Here is an 8,447-nt window from a genome sequence, read left to right as displayed (position 1 = left end):
TATATATATATATGTATATATATACATATATACATGCATATATATATATATATATATATATATATATAGATATATAGATATACATATATTTACACGTGCGTGTGTGTGTGTGTGTGTGTGTATTCACTTGGTCTTTGGATCACGTGTTGGACTCGTGATCGACAGCTATTTCCCTCCTGGAAGAGAGCTCAGAGCTCGTAGGTCCGATCTATGGGTAATGCTATGACCTTGCACACACACACACACCCAACTCCCCGCCCACGAGAGTCAGAGTAACGACCCGAGGCACAGCGATACCGAAATAATTTCGGCCCTGGGCAGGATTCAAACTGGGTGCTGGGAGCATTTCTGCTTCCCAGTTCAGCGCTCTACCAACTATGCCTGAGTGCTTACGTGTGTGTGTGTGTGTGTGTGTGTGTGTGTGTGTGTGTGTGTGTGTGTGTGTGTGTGTGTGTGTGTGTGTGTGTGCGCATGTGTATGTATGTATGTATGCATGTATGTATATATGTATATATGCATGTATATACCGAAAAGATTGTTTCTGAAATCATTGAGGTGCTCAGGGAAAAATCTACCCTCAATTTTACGCACTTCCTCGACACCGTTGTACTCAAAGGCACAGACAGTTTTTCTACGGAAGCTTACTTTAAAGCTACCAATCTAGGGTTCTGCTTAAATGGGGATAGCGAATGTCTTGAGAGATATCGACGCAGCGTGATAAATTATTTTGACAATGTACGTTCACGCACTGCTCTACATGGACAGCTACCAACGCTGATTTAAAAAGAATCTCTTAGCTCCTTACTAACAATGGGTATAAAAAAAAAAAAAAAAAAAAAAATTGACTAAGTTATACGAAGGCGATTGAACACCTTTATGGCCGATCAGACGTTCTATAAAAAAAATTATGTCATCTGCTTACAAGCAAGACGAGAAAGCCGTGAGAACTATCATCAAGGATGTCCAACCCACCCATCCAGATACACATTAAGCTCACAATTTATTACTATTCCAGACAAACCCCCAAATTAGTTAAGAAGAACAGTTGTCTCCCACCAATAAATACACTTCAGTCACCAATATATTTGCAATATTGGTGACTGCACTGCCACTACATTATCCAAAAGCATATCAGCACACTTGCAGAATGGACTAATGCGCCGTCATAATAACAGAACCCACGGAAAAGCAATGAGTAGGATGCAGATGGAAGACCATACAATTATCCTACATAGAGAACCTGGCACCAGGAAATTCTCGTAAAAACTCTTGACTGCTCTTAACAGCTTTCCTCCTATCCTATATATCTGCAAAACCTCCCACAGTGGCTTCCTGTCTATCCTATCATAATCCTTTTCCAAATGTCCGCCAATGAGTCGAAGGCATTCCTGAACACGCCATGCAAATTTATTGACAACACGCACACAGTCCTCCTGACTGATAGTCTGAATGTTCGCTATTATGGCTGATTTCAACTCTGGGATGGTAGTAGGGTTGTCTTATAGATATTGTCTTTGAGGACACCCCAGAGGAAGAATTTGGTCCTACTATAGCATGAGGTCTACCACACTATAGCGTGAGGTCTACCTGCCGTTAACACTATAGCGTGCGGTCTACCATTTCCATACATTTATTTTAGCTATAAACACATATTTCATACATATCCTGGGAATGACTTAGATAGATAATTGGATTTCTAATAGGAAAAAATGTAAAACTAAACATGTTATCATATATTTCCATATATTTATTCTAGCGATACACACTTCGTACGTCTTCTCTAAGATTGACACAAATAGGTTAGGTCAGGTCAGGTCACGTGGACAGGTCACGTTTTTTATGTATTTGGGCAGGACACATGTTTGATTGAACAGGTGAGTGGTAGACCTCAGGTTGCACCTGGGTAGGCGACATAAGGTGATGGACCTCACGCTATAGTAACGCCAAGAATTTTATGGGGTTGAGATCCGGGGAATGTGTTGACCACTCTGTGTCGGTTTTGCGTTTCATGATGTGTTCTCCGAAGTGCTCCTTCAACCAGTCCATGGTAATGTTTGCAGTGTGAGGAGAATTACTATCCTGCTTAAACAACTGTTCATCTTCAGCAACATCACGTTCCTCCAGCCCTAGAACAGTTCCATGATTTTCACATAACACTCCTTCGTTACTGCCACGACATTTCCATTCTCACCTTCAAAGAAAAGTCGTCCAGTAATTCCATACTTGGACACTGCAACCCATGCAGTGCACTTCTTTGAATGCAAAGGTCGCTCAGCAATACATTGATGGTTGCGAGTGCCCATGAAAATCCAGTTCTTGGAGTTAACATGGCCACACAGCCATTGGTAATGAAATATTGGGATTACACTTTCTTATCAATCTAAATACGCAATTGGTTATCCTAAGCATCTTCTTAAGAAATGAGTGTTTAGTATAGTTAAATAAGGATGTAACCTTCGGAGTTAACATGGCCACACAGCTGTTGGTAATGAAATATTGGGATTACACTTTCTTATCAATCTAAATACGTAATTGGTTATCCTAAGCATCTTCTTAAGAAATGAGTGTTTAGTATAGTTAAATAAGGATGTAACCTTCGGTTATTTTTTTGTTTCTCTCTGAGATTATCTTACACACCAACACGCTTTGTTTCTGTGCAGGTCAGTGCTCTCTGAAAGGTAGCCATTTCGGGCTTCCAGTTCACATCTTGGCTTTCTTTGATTGCCTGATGCTGATTCCTCTTGTAACTAAATCCGCTGGGTTTTCCTTGATGGGTACATGCCGATATCTGAAGGATGACCCTAGACTGCGGATGTCCGCCACTCTGTTTTGCACATTACAAAGGCGGAGCATACCGACAGGAGACCTTTTGGTCCATATCTAGGTCGGATGCGAAAAAAAAAATAATAAATTGATAAATAAAAACTATTATAATGTAAATAACAAATGAAATACATAAGTAAATGCATAGGTATAGTTAAATAATAAACGAACAGGTAAATAGTAAATAATAATAAATTGACATATAACTAATAATAAATGAAAATCAAACAGACAAATGATAACAAAACAAAAACAAATAATATAGAATAAATTATAATCATTACAGCATGATACAGTATGAGATGTTGCTTTTGTCATTCCTGATCCATTGCAAGACGGCTTCCGAATCTGACCAGATCATCACCCCTTTGATACGTTCTTCCTCTTGAAAGCCTCTGTAGATTGTAGGAAAGTTGTGTGTCTAATTGCAGAGTTGTCAATTCTAGTTGCGGTAAAATAATTGTGGTTTTGTTTCTCAATGAAGCACCCCTGTCCTTTGAGGTCAAAATAACTGGTTACCATAAGTAAGATAACTGACTGTACCGTAGGCATCAACAAATACATGTAACACCACATTATCAATATTACCACAGGTTATGTGTGAGAACTTGAAAAAATGTAGTCCCTGAATTTCTTTAGCCAATTCATTCCACTTTTCCAGACATGAGGGAGGTAAGTGAAAAACCCATCCCAATGTTTCTGCCCATACCCCTTGATTAAGTGATTTTCCTTTTATAAAAAAAAAAAAAAAATTTAGGGGAACAAGACCCTAAGGGATCAAAACAAGTGGATATAAGGGAAAGAAGTTGCCGTTGTTGTTGTTGTTGTTGTTGTTGTTGTTGTTGTTGTTGTTGTTGTTGTTGTTGTTGTTGTTGTTGTTGTTGTTGTTGTTGTTGTCGTTCCCTAGACTGTCTGTCCGAGCAGTCCCGTCTCCCCAAGGAATGCCACAGCCGAAACTGGGTTTTCCCACAAATCCTTTATAGAGTGTATGTTGTGTTGTTTGCGTGCATGATTGTGTATAATGCAGTCTTCCATTATGTGTTGTATGGTATGGGGTGAAGTGTTACATCCTGGGCAGCTGTTCACAATGGGGGCCAAACGGCGGCAACCAGCCCTGGCCACCGGCTCTTCGCAGGTGGCACTGATCTCCAAGAAGTTGCCGTTTGGTTACATTGCTTACCCGGCTGAGGAGCCACGCTGGTTCGACTTAAGGGTCTAAACACCATAAATGACAATGATGCAGACCTACGTTCCTTTAAGGATAGAGTTTTGGTTTTAATAAATTTATTACGCCCGTGGGCGGCAAACAATAGTATATTAATTACAGTATTGTATTAGAGGACATGTCATCTATTACATATATTCTTTGAAGGGAGACATAATGTAATAATGTTAAGGATAGAGTGTCACTGATCATGTCCCACTCTTGACTCAATTCCGTGACTAGGTCAGCAAGGGGAGACACCGAAGCATTATCTTCTTGGGTTAATTCTCTTAACATTTCTGAGTTACTATTCCATTAGGCCAGAGACATCCCAGCAGTAGCTAGCTCCTTGTTAGCTGTTTCATATATCTATACTCTTTCCGTCTCAGTATTTGCTGTCCCCATCAAATTGTCTACATAAAAAGAAGAGGACGATAATTCTGCGAATGGTGGTTTGGAAAGTTTGAAGGGATGTTTCAATGTCGTTTGTAACAAGAAGGGGCTGTAAGTAACACAGATGCGAAACGATAAGTTTTGATTTCGCTACTATCATCCAGAGGATTTGCTGAGCATAAAAAAATTATAAGATTTCTATGATGAGGTTGCAGACCTATGCGTAGAAAGGCATTTTTCAATACCTGCTACAATTGCAAACTGGTTGATCCTGAATTTAATTAAGGTATCACCTAATTTTTCTGTAAATGGTGGCCGGTTAACAACCAGTCGTTCAATGTGGTGTTTGTCTTTCAACTTTTGGCACTGCAATAGTTCACAGTCCATACGGAAGTGGTTGTAGAGTGCTTTCACACAGCATAGTGAAGCAGATAATGAATATGGTTTCACTATTGGGTCGAAAACTTCTTCAATGACTCCGATTTTTTATTGTTCCATAACAATGTTGTGATGACAACATCACAGTAACTTCGGTTGATTCTTAAATGTTTTCCTTTTGATGATGCATTTGCCCTAAGGCAAGTCCATAGTTATGGAGGAGAAACGGATGGTTCTTCTTAAAGGGAAGTCCACTCATTATTTTCCTTCCTCATACGTTACAGTTCCTTTATAATGTTTGAATGTTTATACATTATTTGGAGATTCCCGATTCGGGTTAATACCCATGAGATCTAAATCCCACAATTTATGTTGAAGTATGTAAGACAGATGAGTGGATGGGTGGTGAGATAAACACAGGGAACCGTTAGGGATTTATTCTGACGTTTCGTCCTTACCAGGACTTCTTCAGAGTACATACACCTTCAAACAATTCACACCCTAAATACCCGCCGAATCTAGGGTGTGAATTGTTTGAAGGTGTATGTACTCTGAAGAAGTCCTGGTAAGGACGAAACGTCAGAATAAATCCTTAACGGTTCCCTGTGTTTATCTCACAACCCATCCACTCACCCACAATTTATGTATAATCAGCCACCACTGCATCGCATATAGTGCACAGCTCAGTAAGTAATGATAATTCAGTCAACTGTGGTGCCAACAGATTGACTGAGTATGATGTAGAAGTCTTATTGGTGTGATCAGGTACGATACCATAGATTTAATGCCCACCTGGGGACTGAATAAGATTCAGGTTATTCATAGCAGTTGTTCCATACAGGAAACATCCGATGAAATCTGTTCCTATTAATAATTGAGCATTAACCGCTATATCGGAGTGTATACCCTTATCAGCCAGTCGAATGCTCATTTATTCTAATATACTGGCAGTTCTCAAATACAGCCATCGTGACGTTCTTTAAAAGTCTTCCTAAGACTTTTGCGTTTTCGAGTTTCGCGTTCCGAGTTTCGCGTTTTCATAATAATTCTTCTATCTTCCTTGCTCATCAAAGCAATCTGAAGTCATGCTCATGCTAGTTACAGATTTAAGCTCTAATTTATTAGCTAAATGTCAAAATATTAGGGATCTTTGAGAACCTTGATAAAAAAAAATCATGTTCTTTCTACCTTTCCGGCTTTTAAACACACCGTCACTGTTGCTGCATGCAGTGTTACACTGTAATTGGCTCCATTCATTTTGCTAGAGATTACCGTCATAATCTGCGTGACAGGTTTAGGACCTCGTGAGTCATTTGTTTCAAGCTTAGACCTAGATATTCCAGTAAATTCAACGGAGTCACTATAATGGTCATTCTGATTGTCACTGTTAGATTTAGAAACATTAACAACATTAGAGAGTTTTGGTTTGATTAATAGGTTGCTTACGCACAGATTGGAGTGATCTTTTCCTTTTTTGACAGATAGGGTAGACTCCAAGAACAATGGCGCATTCATTTGAGTCCTGTGCTTTAGTGCATTTTTGGTATCTATTCATTTCTTTGAGTTTATTATTTCTGGCCGGAAGTGTGTTGTATCGTGTACAGTCGGAAGTCCTATGATCTAGCTTACAACAGAAAAATGACTTCCAGACTATAGTGGCTGAATAAATTCATATTGATGTCGCTGAGTTATTCCGTTTCGGAACTTGAGTATTACCGCCAGGACGTGTAGCTATACGGTAGTATTCTTAAAAACAAAAAATCTTCCCTTATACAAATCTTATATAAATCCTTGGAAGGGAAATATTTACATGGGGAAAGAATTTTTTAAGAATAACACCGTAAGATTCTTACGTCACTCAGCATCACCGAGGCAAGACGTGCTTACCGCTCTCTTAGTGTTATGGTATAGCTTATCGGTTAACGGTACCAGAATTTTTACCGGTAAAGTATCGTTAAGATTGTTACCGGTGCCTGCCCACCACTATGAAGCAGTTGTCACCCTCGCTGGCATGCAAAACAACTTGATTGCTGAATGGGAAAATGTCATCCGTACAGAAGAGACCATAAACAACGAGGCTGGAATCATCAGTGCTGGCAATATCGAAGAAAACAACATTGTGGCAAACGCTAGGGAATCTGCAACTCGACCGACATGACCTACAATATGATTGTTCCAAATGAGATCTTTAAGCACCGAGGACTGAGAACAGTGCACTCTTAAGAAATTATTAGATTTAACAATCACTCAAGACACTGAAATACAGTGATGAAAAGGTGCGTTATTTCACACGCCTTCCGAACTTTCTCATCTTGATGTCTGTATTTAACTTTATTTCCAAGGGCAACCCGGTAAAACGGTTGGTTGAGTCCCAGACTGTCACTACGGCGACCCGGGCTCGAATTCTGCCCAGGGCTGAAAATAATTTCAGTACTGCTGCACTTCGAGTTATTACTCCAATTCTCGTGGGCGGGGAATTGGGTGTGGGTGTAAGGTCAAAGCATTACCCACAGATCGGTCATACGAACACTAAGCTCTCTTCCGGGAGGGAAATAGGTGTCGATCACGAGTCCAACACGTGATCCTAAGACAAAGGTGAATCACAAACAGATCGAAGTGCACTGAACAAGTTCCAGCAAATGGTGTTTGTTTTGACGAGGCTGCGTCTCAATCTAGCCCCTAACTTTTTGCTTGTTTAAAGTTCCCCCCTCGACTATGTCCGGTGTATGGGTGTTGTTGATGTGAAGTATTCAAGACTAAAATGGTTAATTAGATGGCCAGTCTCACAGATGTAATTCCTATCTATATCATTGGATAGTTCCTATCCTTCTGAGTTTTTTGAACCCCGTTGTTTTAATTAACCCTATTTTGAACCCCATGTTTTAAACATCAAATAGCGTCAGTAGCGATTCTTAAATATTTATTGTATTTGTTTTACTAATTTTGTTTTATTTGTTTTTATTTATTTTAATTATTATTATTATTATTATTATTATTATTATTATTATTATTATTATTATTATTATTATTATTATTATTATTATTATCATTATTATTATTATTATTATCATTATTATTATTATTATTATTATTATTATTATTATTATTATTATTATTATTATTATTATTATTATTATTATTATTATTATTATTATTATTATTATTATTATTGAAAGTGCGGTGAAGAACGGCACAACCGCATCTAACATAAGCAGGGAAATCATAAAAATATGTTGTCTGCGTGTACCTACAATTTTTCGCACTGGCCAATTTATAGAAAACATATTAAATAAGTAAATATAAAGTTATTTGACAGTCTCACAGATGCATTTGGATAGCACCTATCATTCTTAGTGTTTTGAATACCATAAATTAACAGTAACGTCAGTAGCTAGTTTTAAAAAGTTAGTGTATTTTTGACGGGGGGGCTGCCGTTGAAGGTCGCACAACCACACCTAACCTAATTCTCATTTCTAATACCACGGTTCAGAATAAATCATTCCTCATATCATCAAGGCTCGCACTTGCGTCCTTTGTTCTTGTTGTTCCATAAGCAGGGGGGCTGCTTCAATAATTCTATAAAATATTAGGTGTGGCTTCTCGTCTAATTAATGGGGTTTGCAGAAGTAATCTTGACGGAGAACGTACC

This window comes from Oratosquilla oratoria, chromosome 43 (assembly GCF_046742065.1).
Source record: "Oratosquilla oratoria isolate Oo_2021 chromosome 43, ASM4674206v1, whole genome shotgun sequence".
NCBI classification, from domain to species: Eukaryota; Metazoa; Arthropoda; class Malacostraca; order Stomatopoda; family Squillidae; genus Oratosquilla; species Oratosquilla oratoria.
The sequence above is the reverse complement of the archived record's forward strand: the minus strand, read 5'-3'. Positions refer to the sequence as shown.